The 12,254-nt window shown below is 41.3% G+C and overlaps 1 pseudogene; it reads left to right on the top strand.

Moving 5' to 3' along the window:
* Positions 1-12,254, top strand: part of LOC147692359 (uncharacterized) — a 56,226-nt pseudogene that overhangs the window by 7,783 nt on the left and 36,189 nt on the right.

The raw sequence follows: 12,254 nt of genomic DNA on the forward strand, positions 1-12,254 counted from the left end.
TCAGAAATTCGTAGACGAATGTTTTACAACAGAATTGTATCTAATTTAATAAAAAATGTAAAGAGGTATAAAAAAAGACTGCTTTTTACAAAAAAAAACATAGTTAAGATTGTGGATGAAGCATTTAAAGTGAAAAATAAATTGTTTAGTTTAGTAATGAATAGAATTCGTACACTTGATAAGGTAATCAATGTGTTCAAAACAAAATGTAAGTGGAGGAGAGTAATTAATCGAACTAATTTCTGTGATGTTTTTTCTGGAAAATGGAAGCATAGTTCAAGTTCTGAGCCATTTTTTAATGAAGAAAGTTACTTTCGGGATAATGATTTGGTGCATGCAGTTGACACCAGTGGTCGAGCATATGAGGTGAAGGACGGTTGTCCAGTTGAAAAAGAAGAGATTGTGCCTAGAAATACAGAAGAGGTGTTACCTGATGAAGTTTTAGGGAGATGTCCTAAGGCTCCAGTGTATACATGGAGTCGTAGTAGTATTTGTAGTATCCGACAGGAATCAATTGATTTGTTTCGCACTTTCTTACGGACATATACTAAGAAAAGTAAGAAACAAAAAATGAACATTTTACAAGAGTTAGATCCTTGTAGAGTGAGAGAAAAAACATGTTTGCAAGGACATTCACTGGATTGTCTTTCAAGAAAAGTATGTCAGAGTGTTTTTCACCATTTAGGATGTTAGCAGTGCATCATAATAACGTGAGGAAATTAGTGAGAAGGTTGTACTATGCAAAAAGTCCAGCACTTAAACTAAAACAGTTAAACAGTGCTCTTTTGCATGGAACTGAATTAGATGTCAAAAACATTTGTGATGAAATTGAGTTTTGTTACTTTGGTGAAAAAGAGGTCAGTGCAGAAATTGATACAGTAATAGAAGGTAATGTAGAAGAGAATGTAGAGATTTTAAGTACAGAAAAATTTGAAAATGAAATTATAAAGTTTAAGGTCAATTCAAGTGAAAGGCCTAATTGTTCTTGTGTGTGTTGTCGACAAACTCATTATAAGCATCAGACTAGATTAGTTGATTTATATGTAAAAAGCAAAAAGATAAATAATAATGAGTGGAAGGATTTTGCAACTTATTTGTTGGTTGAAAATTGTTTTGATTTAGGCTCTGATCAATGTATTTGTACATATTGCTATAATAAATTAAACGAAAACAGAATGCCTGCTAGAGCTGTTTATAATAATATGGAGTTGGTAGACATTCCTTCTGAATTGATGGATTTAAATACCTATGAGTCTATTCTGATTCAATGTGTGCATCCTTTTCAGGCTATTGTTCGCATGGAGCCTAAGACAGGGAAATTGCCTCCTACCGATTTACATAGAGGATTAAAGGGGAGAGTTGTTTATTAGCCTCTAGATTTTAAGAAAAATATTGATACAATTGGTGTCGAAAAAGTAGAAGAGGAACCTCTGGTTATTCTAGTTAATGGTGTTCCGACAAAAAGTAAGAAAATCTGGCAAGAATTAGTAGATGTTAGGAAAGTCAAAAAGGCAACGTTGTATTTGGTAAAAAATAATCAGTACTATAAAAATGTGTATGTGGAAGAAGAGGAAACAACTGTTCAAGACTACACTGATGTCTCTGCTGGGCAAATAGAAAAAGTTGATGTCTCTAGAAGTGAAGAAATGTATGAACATTATAGTGTTCATCCATTGCATTCCAAAGAAGTAATGGGGAATGCTATTGACTTGTTTCAGATGAAAAATGCCGAAGGAAGTCCCATTAGTGTATGGGAAGAAAGTTTGGAAGCTCGTCGTTTTCCACATTTATTTCCAACAGGTGAAGGTGGACGATATGACGACCGACCTGTTCAAATTCCTGCATCTGAATACCGGACTTCAAGCTTATATGAAGAAGATCCAAGGTTTCGTCAATGCATTCCATATTTGTTCCATCTACTGTTTGAGAGTGACTTGTCTGGACTTTCCTATGCAGTAAACCATATACTCAAAAGTGGAACACATCTACAAAATGTTTCGGCAAGGGATTTTATGGATAAAGTGAAACTGCAAGACAGTGTTTTGGACTCTCAGCTAATTAATCTCAAGGCATGTCAGTGTGGTACTAACGAGTATTGGTACCGTCGTCATGGGGAATTGAAATGTATGCTAAGAAACTTAGGAACTCCTACATGGTTCCTCACTCTTAGCTGTGCTGAGTATGTTTGGGAAGATTTACTTGAATTTCTACGAGAGGCAAATAAAAATATTGAAAATATTTAATACAAGACACCTGGAGAACTGTGCTCTTTGGATCCTGTTAATGTATGCAGGTATTTCAATCATAGGTTTGAAGCTATGATGTCTTTTATTACGAACAAAATAAATCCTCCACTTGGAGAGGTGTTGGATTTCTTTTGGAGAAAGGAGTATCAAGCAAGAGGTGCTCCTCATATACATATGCTGCTATGGATTAAAGATGCACCTAAATTTGGAACAGATTCAGATGAGAAAGTGATGAGTTTCATTGAGCAGTATTCTACATGTGCTGTTCCGAAAAGTGCAGAAGAAAACAATTTAAGACTCCAAGTTTTACACTTTCAAAGCCATCGTTGTGGGAAATACTGTAGTCGAAAATACAAATCCAAGGACAAGTTCTACACGAAATGTCGTTTTGCATTTCCACGCCCAGTAACATTGAAAGGAAGAGTCAACAATTTTATGTCTTCACTGCAACATACTGTGACAAGGAAATCACCCAAAAATACATACAACCTAAGAAGAAATGAGGAATCCAAATTCATAAATGACTACAACCCAGTCATTTTGTCCATTTGGAATGCTAACATGGATATTCAATATGTGGCTGACAACTCTATTGCTGTGGCTCGATATGTGATGTCTTACATCACAAAATCAGAAAAGACGGAACTGAAGGAAATGTGGGAGGAAATTTCACATGAAAAGAGTCTAAGCAAGAAATTATACAGTTACAGTCTGAAGATGTTGTCGCATCGAGAAATTGGAGCATATGAATGTTCTGATCGGTTGTCATCAGCAAGTCTATATGCCAAATCTAGAACCATCATTTGGGTGAATCTAGGTCTTGCTGCAACACGAAACCGAGTTTTGAAATCTGTACAAGAAATAGAGTATTTGGCGGAGAAAGAACCGAACAGTACAGATATTTTGAAAACAAACATGTTGGATACATACTATCCAAATAGAAGTACTCACCTTGAGAATGCTTGTCTCTATGAAGTTCTGCAAACTTATATTTTTAAAAAGAACGTCACAGAAGACATCAATAAAGGTGTATATGCTGTAATTGGTTGTGAAGGCTGCCTAGTGAAACAAAGAAAAGGCCATTTGATTAATCATCGAAAATTGAGTTGTGATTCTCCAGACAAAAGAGAATTTTATTACTTAGCTTTTTTGCAACTCTTTAAGCCTTGGCGTAGAGAAGAGGAACTACTTGGAGATTTTCTTACTTATGAAGATTTGTTCAATGCAACCAAGGATACGATAGAATGTCCTGTTTTTTCAAATTATCTGCAAATGTTGAACGAGGAAATTCAGCTAGAAACTACAATTGCAGCAGAGTTTGCTAGAGACAGTTCTCAAGATAGTCAGAGTTCTGCTTCATTGAGTCAGGATCCACTAGGAGGACCAATTATACAAAATGAAGCTGCCACTGCCATGTATGAAGTTGAAAGAGCCATGGAACAAGCTCAGGAGGATGGAGTTGACTTAGAAGATTTGGAAAAAGAACTAAACGTTGAGCAGAGACAAATATATGACGAAGTCACAGAACACATTGAGCATGGTTTATGTCATGAGAAAAAAGAGTACTCATGTACATCATTTGTACCTGTCCGACTATATGTGAGTGGAGAAGCAGGAACTGGGAAAAGTTTCCTGATTAAAGCGATTGCAATATATTTGCAGAAAACAACGGAGTCATCGCTCTCTTGTGTTGTTACTGCTCCAACTGGGTTGGCAGCGCACAACAATAAAGGGATTACTTTACATCGCTTATTGATGCTGCCAGTGGAGCATGATAACAAATTACAATACCACAAGCTATCTGGAGAAGCTTGTTGTGAAGTTTCAAGAGTCCTAAAGAAAATGAAACTTCTTATCATTGATGAAGTAAGCATGGTATCAAATGTAATGCTTGCTTTTGTGTATTTAAGAATGCAAGAAATTCTTAAAACAGAGTATGATGTGTTATTTGGAGGCAAACACATCATCGTTTTTGGAGATTTACTGCAACTAACTCCAGTGAAAAGGACAGCCAGTGTTTAAAATGCTTACGCATGAAGATACCAGGAAGTGCTTAGGAAGCATTGGAAATGTTAATATATGGTTAAATTTCAAATATAAATATACAGAACTGCTTCAAAATATGCGACAAGCAAAGGATGAAGATTATAAAAATATTCTACAAGATGTAAGAATTGGAAAACTAACTGACCATGGCAAAGAAGCTTTACATGGACGATTAATTTCAAATTTGTTTCCGAATGAAAATATTCTCCCAGAGAATATTTTTAAGAAAATTCCTGAAAACAAATCTGTCATATGCTTGATGCCAACTCTGAAAGAATGTTCAATCTTCAACAACAAAATGTTAAAGTTGGAAAATCAAGATATTGTGAAACTGGAAGCTATTGATAAAATAGAACATGAAGGAGCAACTATTGTTATGTCTGAAAAGTTGAAAACAAAATTGGATTCTTTAGAGAAGACAATATCTAAAACTGCTGGTATGGAAAAGACTCTGTATGCATCTTTAAATTGTCGTATAATTTTACAACGTAATTTACATGTGGAAAGAGGTTTAGTAAATGGAGTAATGGGTCATGTTTTGGATTTTGTGAATTATCGAAATAGAGATGGAATTGAATTTATAAAAATTAAATTTGATGGTATTGAAGAAATACAACAAATCAGTCGTTGTTCTGTCCAATTTTTGCTTGTGAAAGATGTATATGTCCGCAGAAAACAGTTTCCTGTTTCTTTGGCATATGCAGTGACTATTCATAAATCTCAAGGTTTAAGTGTGGATACTGCTTTGGTGAATATTGGAAGTTCTGTGTTCAAGGAGGGTATGGCATATGTTGCTTTATCTCGAGTCAGAACTTTATCAGGATTGTACTTGATTGATTTTGATGAGACAAAGATTAATGCAGATCTAAATTGTGTAAAAGAATATAATAGGTTAAGAAGAGAGTATGCTCCAAATTTACCTTCATATCCTCTGTTTGAAAAGCGTGTGGTAGGCCGAAAAAGAAGAAATGAGAAAAATTGTAGTGAAGTTGTAGCAAAAAGAAAAAAAGTAGATGAACCAGTAATTGTAAGCAAAAACGAAATGGATTCAGTTAAAGATGTTGTTGGATTTCAGTTTGAAAATAGTTCTGGTGTCAACTGCTATGCTAATGTTGTGGTTAATGTTGTTTTCTTTCTCCAAACTGTACAAGAACAGATTGCTGAAAATCGTGATCAAACACTTTGTTCTTTATTAAATTCTGTATTTGAGAAATGTAGCATTGATAGAACAAAAATACAAAGTGTTTCTGAAATTCGAAAGGTTATAGACATATGTTCTGGTCTAAATCAATTTACACACAATATTCAGCAAGATTTTCAGGAATTTCTAATGTATATGCTTGTTGTTTTGCAAGATGAAGGTGTAGATGTAGAAAATCTTTTTGGCCTTTCTTATAAATGCAAATAAACAAAAAAAGAGAGGTCAGATCGGTCTCAAAAAAGCCACAGAGACGGAGCGAGATAGATAAGAATCACGCACCCACTTTGGGTGGATAGGAAAGCCCTCACACACCGACCTAGTCAGTGTCATGCTTCATCACCGGGCCCCACCAAAGAGGCCGAGTGCCTCTTCGGTGTGCTGCGACGCCAGAAAGACTGCGGAGCTGGTTGTGTGAGAAGGGCGTGCTGTGAGGGTAGCTAAAATTAAAAGTGCCTAAAAGGGTATCAGTAAAAAAAGTTTAATGAGTGATCCCTAAGACAAAAGTGAAGTGTATTATGTGTCTGAATTTAGCTGCCAAGGTTTAAGGATTGGTTAAATTCAGAAAATACTTAAGTCAGTCAACATGTTTCTGCCATATGGGTGGTTTCAAATTACCAAGGCATTCGTCAGGACTAAACCCCGGCGGTATGGACTCTCTAATCGTCCACCCTGACCTGGGGACGTGAAAGTGAAAATCTTAAAAAAGGTGAAAAAAGTGCTTAGAAAAGGTGGAAGAGCGGGTCGCTCATTCCGAAAAATGCTCCAAATTATGGAGTATCTCAGCACTTTAAAACAGGGCATAATTGCACCATGGGTCTCGGGAGGGGGGTTGGAGCATGCCTGGCACATCGCCCTCTACGCTCTCAGCCCGCTGTGAACCTGGGTATCGCCTCAAAACCGGACCCCGACGATGAAATGGCAACATAACTGCGGCAATTGCTCCTTTTCAAGTAGTACTACAGTACACACTGAAAGATGTATATATTTTAATTTACCAGACTGCAAATCAGTAACTTTTTATAATCTAGTTAGAGAAGCAAATCAAAACATGGTCTGTACTCAATGTAAATCTGAAATGCTATCAACTTTATTTTTACGAAGTTATGGACAGTATGTTATTTTAATGTTCCAACGATGTAGACCTGATGGAACTAAATTGACAACATTAATTAAAAAAATTGTGGCTTCTCAATTATCAATTTCAGGAAGAACCTTTGCAACTGCAGCAATTATTTACCATGATGGTCCTTCAACAACATCAGGACATTACACATGTTATTTAAAATGTCAAAAAGGCTGGAAGCTCTGTAATGATACTCAATTGACTTTCAAACAACGTTTGCCTTCTGACTTACTAAATTCTTACCTAGTGTTCTTACAACCGAAATTTTAGGGAAGTTAATTGGCCTGTAAAGATTGCAGCAGTTAATATAACTTAGTTTGCTCTTCAAAATTACTTTCTGAATGAGAGTGATGAAGAAAATGAAAACATGTAGTTCTCATAGAGATAGAATATGTATATCATGTAGTGTATGCTGTGAGTATTATAGAAATTATTTATAAAAAGTAAGCTAGAGGTGGAAATTATACTCTTGTTCCATAATGTAAAAGATGTTGGAGCTTTTCTTTCAGAAAGTCAGGTAAATGAGAAATTACAAATTCTCTGGACTATTTTCCAAAGAAAAGGACTTTCCATATACTATTTGGCCTCGTGGAAAAGTGGATGGATCAAAAGTCAAGTCAAGTCAAATAGGCTTTATTTCGACATAAAAAATATCTCAAAAAGCATACATACATAGTAAATTCAATTTTTAAACATTGCTAGATAAAAAGCATAAAAAACCCCTTACGTACTAGGAATCAGCGTTTTTTCCTACAATTTCTGGAGGGGGAATTATATAAATTACCTAAAAGAGATAGGCCGAAAACAGACCATAAGTTTAAAATCATGATTAAACAATTTGCCTAAGTCTTTTTGACCGAATCCGCCATGCCCACCCAAGGTATTTCGAGGTGGCGCATGCAAAAAATGTGCGAGTGTCTGTAAGTAGTATTCTTAGTGCCACGTTGCAATGTCTGGTGCCCAAGGTGAGACACATTGGTTTAATCCATTTCATACGAGGAACCTTGTAGGCAGGACACTCGAATAACAAATGGGGGACAGATTCACGGCGCTGAGGGCAGAAGGGGCACCATGGAGCAGTCTGATAAGGAATTTTCCAGTGGCATGTGAGCTCCATTACAGGGAGAAGACCTATTCTGAATTTAAAGTACAGGGATCTTTCCCATGGGGCGGAGATAATGTCCAAATACAATTCTCTGATAGGGACATCTTTGAACTCCACAAAGTTTCTAGTCGATTTGCAGGTCGTTGCCGAAGAGTTTCTTTTGTTTGCCACCCATGTCCAATAGAGTTGTTTTAACATAGATTTGGGCGGGGCTGACTGTTGATGCCATGCTTCTTCCAGCCCCAGGTTGGCAAGTAGGGCCTTGATGTCCCTTAGCCATTTTATTTTTGCCCAACCTGTGGATTTGATTATCTCCCGAAGGCCATCCGCATAACTTGAGAGGTCTGGCACTCTCCAGATGCGGGCCCACAGTAGCAGGGGGCGTAACTTTGCTTGGTCTTCAATCGCCCGACAGCCCATGTCCAGTTGCAATGGTAGGATGGGGACAGATGGACCGAGAGACATTAGACTTCTCAAGAAGGTGTTCTCAGCTCGAGTTAGCTCTTTCATATTTGACATCCCCCAGAGCTCTGCCCCATAAAGTGCTGCACTTACTCCTCTGGCCGAGTAAATGTCCATTACTGCTGCTATTGGTTTTGTGGAAGCTGCTCTCTGCTCTTTCAGCAGTACCCCAGTCACTCTTTTCAGGCTCAACAACATTTTGGTCAAGTGACAGTCCCATTTCATGGAGTCCACCAGCCGGATGCCCAGGTAGTCGAACATCTTGGTCCTTTCCAATGCAACGGACCCCAGTGTTGGAGGGGGGCCGAGTTTTTGCGGGGGGTTCAAAATGAGATACTTTGTTTTATCTGTATTGATACAGAGACCTCTCTGCTTGCAAAAATCGTCAAAACCAGAGAGGAGCTGCTGGAGACCCATTGGAGATTTTGACAGTAGTAAAGTATCGTCAGCAAAGAGCAAGGTAGGGATTAGACGGCCTGCCAGACGGGGCGCATCTGCTGGTAACTTGGTCAGGAAGTCCACCACCCCATTTACATAGAGGGAGAATAGGGTTGGGGCAAGTACGCAACCTTGCCGCACACCTCTATTCACCTCAATTCTTGGGGTTTTTTGCCCATTTGGCCCCCAGCGTATTTGGGCGTAGTTCTTTTCATGGAACCTCATGATCAAATGAAGCAAGTAGGGTGGCATACCAAGGTCACACAGTACCTTCCATAGGTTGTTTCTGGGTACCAAATCAAAAGCCGTCCGGAGGTCGATGAAGGCCAGGTATAAGGTACCCTTCCCAATCGTGACGACCTTCCAGTGGATCATGAGCAGCCTTAGCGATTGTTCTATTGTTCCTGTGCCAGCTCTGAACCCAGCCTGGAAGTCCGAGAGTATCTTGTTTTCATCTGCCCACTGCTGAACTCTGGATAAAAGGACCTTGCCCGCTACTTTTTGGGAACAATCTATCAGGCTGATCGGCCTGTAATTAGCTGGGTCGTCTCTTGAGCCTTTCTTGTGCAGGGGGACCACCTCGGCGGCCATCCATGAAGCAGGGAGGGGGGCCCCTGCCATAGCAGCGTTTAGTAACGAGGCGATTAGCATACCCCAATCACCTGTGTCTGCGCGAAGAAGGTCGCCAGGAAGGCCATCAGGACCAGCTGCTTTGCGAGGGACCAGAGATTTTATAGCGATTTCAGCTTCTTTCCTGGTAAACAGGCTTTCCTCATAGCTCCCATCACCGCGAGGGATCTGTGGTAGTGGGAAGTCCGTCGCTTCTACTGTAGATGCTGTGTACAGTTTTGAGAAGTGTGAATACCACAGATCTTCGGTTATATTGCATGTGATGACAGTGTCTAGGGGTCTGTTTTTCTTTCGCAATAAGTCCCAAAAACCTTCAGCATTTTTTTCTACACTGGCGACACGGAGTTCCTGCCAGAAGGCATCTTCCCAGTCTCTCCTTGCTGCCTTTAGCACAGATTTGTAGCACTTGCGTTTGGTAGCTATTGATGTTGCATCACCGCTCTTTACTGCCAGTATTAAGGCTCTCTTTCCAGCACGGCACTCCGACGAGTACCAGCCTGATTTGCCCTGTCGCTTGTCAAGGTTTTTGTTTCCCTTTTTTAGTTTAACCATGAACAAATCCCCAATCAACGTCGAAACCTCGCTAAACATGGCTGAAATCTTGTGCGGACTGGGAGGCTGACTTTCCAGAAGTTCACAAGCTGCAGCAGTAACGGCTTTGATGCAGGATAGTTTTTCTTCATCGATAGCCACTTTGTCCCATTTTAAGCGTCTGAGGCAATTTGAGGGGACCACCCCCCCCCCGATGACCTTAGCTCAGGAACATCACGGTCTCCACAAGATGAGCCACTGTCCCTCCACCAGTATGTTAGGGATAATGAAAGTGCATTATGATCACTATCCAAGGAGGGTAGAACTATCATATCCTTCATGTGGGCCCACAAAGGAAAGTTTAAAAGGATATAATCTATCCTAGATGAGTGACCCACCCTATTGTACGTGTGTGCCCCCGCTAGGTCTGAGCGTGTTCTCCCATTGGCTGCTCTCAAGCCGTACTCTAGTGTGAGGGAGTTTAATTGAACAATTCTAGGGGTCCATCTTTTGACGATTGGAAGATCAAGGGACGGGACGCCTCTCCTTGAATCTTCGTCGTACAGGTCCAAGGATTCGTCGGTCAACAGGGGCTCAAATGTGCAATTAAAGTCCCCCATAACCAGAATTAGGGAGTCTCCACGGCACTCCCCCAAGGCTGCCTCCAAAGCCATGAGGGTTGGTGACGAGGCCCTCCCTGAAACCCCGCGTGTGTAAATGTTAAAAATCTCCAGCTTTTCAGCTTTCCTTGGGCATTTTACAGTGAGCCGCATCAGGTCTGGAGATTTTTGGGGATGATGGTATACTCTCCAACCTAAAGATATGTCTACCCAGACTAGGAGGCCTCCAAATGGGCGCCCTCTTCCCGATGCTGGAATACCTGCCGGGACAGTGAAGGTAGCATAACCTACTCTATGCCTTGGTTCCACACACCAGGTTTCTTGGAATGCACAGACTGCGTGGGGCTCAGTGAGCGCCACCCAGTCCGGGGCATCCAACTTGTTATTTAAGCCTGCCACATTCCAGCTGATGGCTTTCAGGGTAGGGCAATTTGAAAACTCAGCACGTCCAGCTTCCCCACCCTGTGCACCCAAAATGTGTACTCCATCCACGGACTCAGTGGACTCAGTCCGATAGCCTGAGGAAGAGGAAATGGGGGGGTTGGGCGTGGGTTGGGGCACAGGGATGTTAGCTAGTGACGGGGAAGCCCTCCCAGCTATGCATGGTGTAATAACCCTAGGTGGGGGGGCGTTTATTACCACTTTATCACCAAGTCACCAACCCCAACCCTGTGATGGGGCTGCTTGAGTCGGTGTCCATGCCCTTGCTCTAACGTCCAAGGTTGGGTAATGCGGGAACCATGCGCCTTTGCCCCCATCCGGCAAAAACTTCTTGTGCCCCGATGAAGGGGGGGGACGGTAAAAGTACCCCAAGTCCCTAGTTTGAATGTCGCAAAAGTTGTGATGCGACTGCTGGCTGCAGATCATACCTGCTGCTCTAGGATCGCTAAAATTGATCAGCACGCAGTCCCCAGTTAGATCCTTACGTCTATTGCCGATCCACCCCACACGACGAACATAGGCTATTCTGCCATCAATGTGCCCTGGGAGGGGTCTATTTGCTTTGAGCCAGGAGAGCGTCTTGTGTTTAAGATCAGAATACAGCTCACAAGAACCCTCTTCGAGCTCCGGAACTCCCGTTAGAATTACCACATACGGTTTACAACCAGGGGGAGGCTAGCATTGGGTGTGTGCCTTTTTGCCCTATCTGTTGGTGTTTTAGCCGGGGATTTAGCTAAGGGTTTGGCTAGGGGTTTAGGCGCAGCCTGGTTGCCAGGAGTGGAAGGGGATGGAGTTATGTTTCCATTCGACGTGGTCGGCAAATTTCCTGCTGCTTTAGAGTTGGACGCTATAGGCTTGGGATTTGGAGCAAAGTTAACCTTGGGGGCCTTAAGCGCTTGGGTACAGGGTTTTTTCTTTTGGCGGCCCGAGCTGGGCTCAAGAGTAGGAGTTTGTGGGGCAGGGCTCGTTCCAGTGTTGGATTGATGTGACTGAGTGGCCTCCCCCGGTGCAGGCGTTTTTTGGCGAGACATTGACACAGAGGGAACTAAGGTGACAGCACCACTCCTTGACCCGCCATTTTCTTCGCCCTGCGCCTTGGCGTGGAATTTAACCAGTGATTTCACAGCATAAAAGTTATCCAGCATTGACTGCTCAAGGGTAGCTAATTTACGTGTGAGACTGTCAATCTTGTCTACAAGGGGCATCACCACAGACCTGATTATGTTCTCGACATCTAGATCAGTATGCACAGCCTGGGGGAGTGTGGTGGTACCTAGAGAAGCCAACGGGCCTGGTAGGCCCTCAGGTACAATATCTCTAGTGTGGATGGTAGAGGTTTTTGGGTGTGGGACATGGTTTGTAGTGGTACCCCCTTTAGTCACATTGTGCCTACTTACTTTACTGTGCGGCT

Source organism: Lissotriton vulgaris, chromosome 9 (genome assembly GCF_964263255.1).
Source record: "Lissotriton vulgaris chromosome 9, aLisVul1.2, whole genome shotgun sequence".
In the NCBI taxonomy this organism is placed as follows: Eukaryota; Metazoa; Chordata; class Amphibia; order Caudata; family Salamandridae; genus Lissotriton; species Lissotriton vulgaris.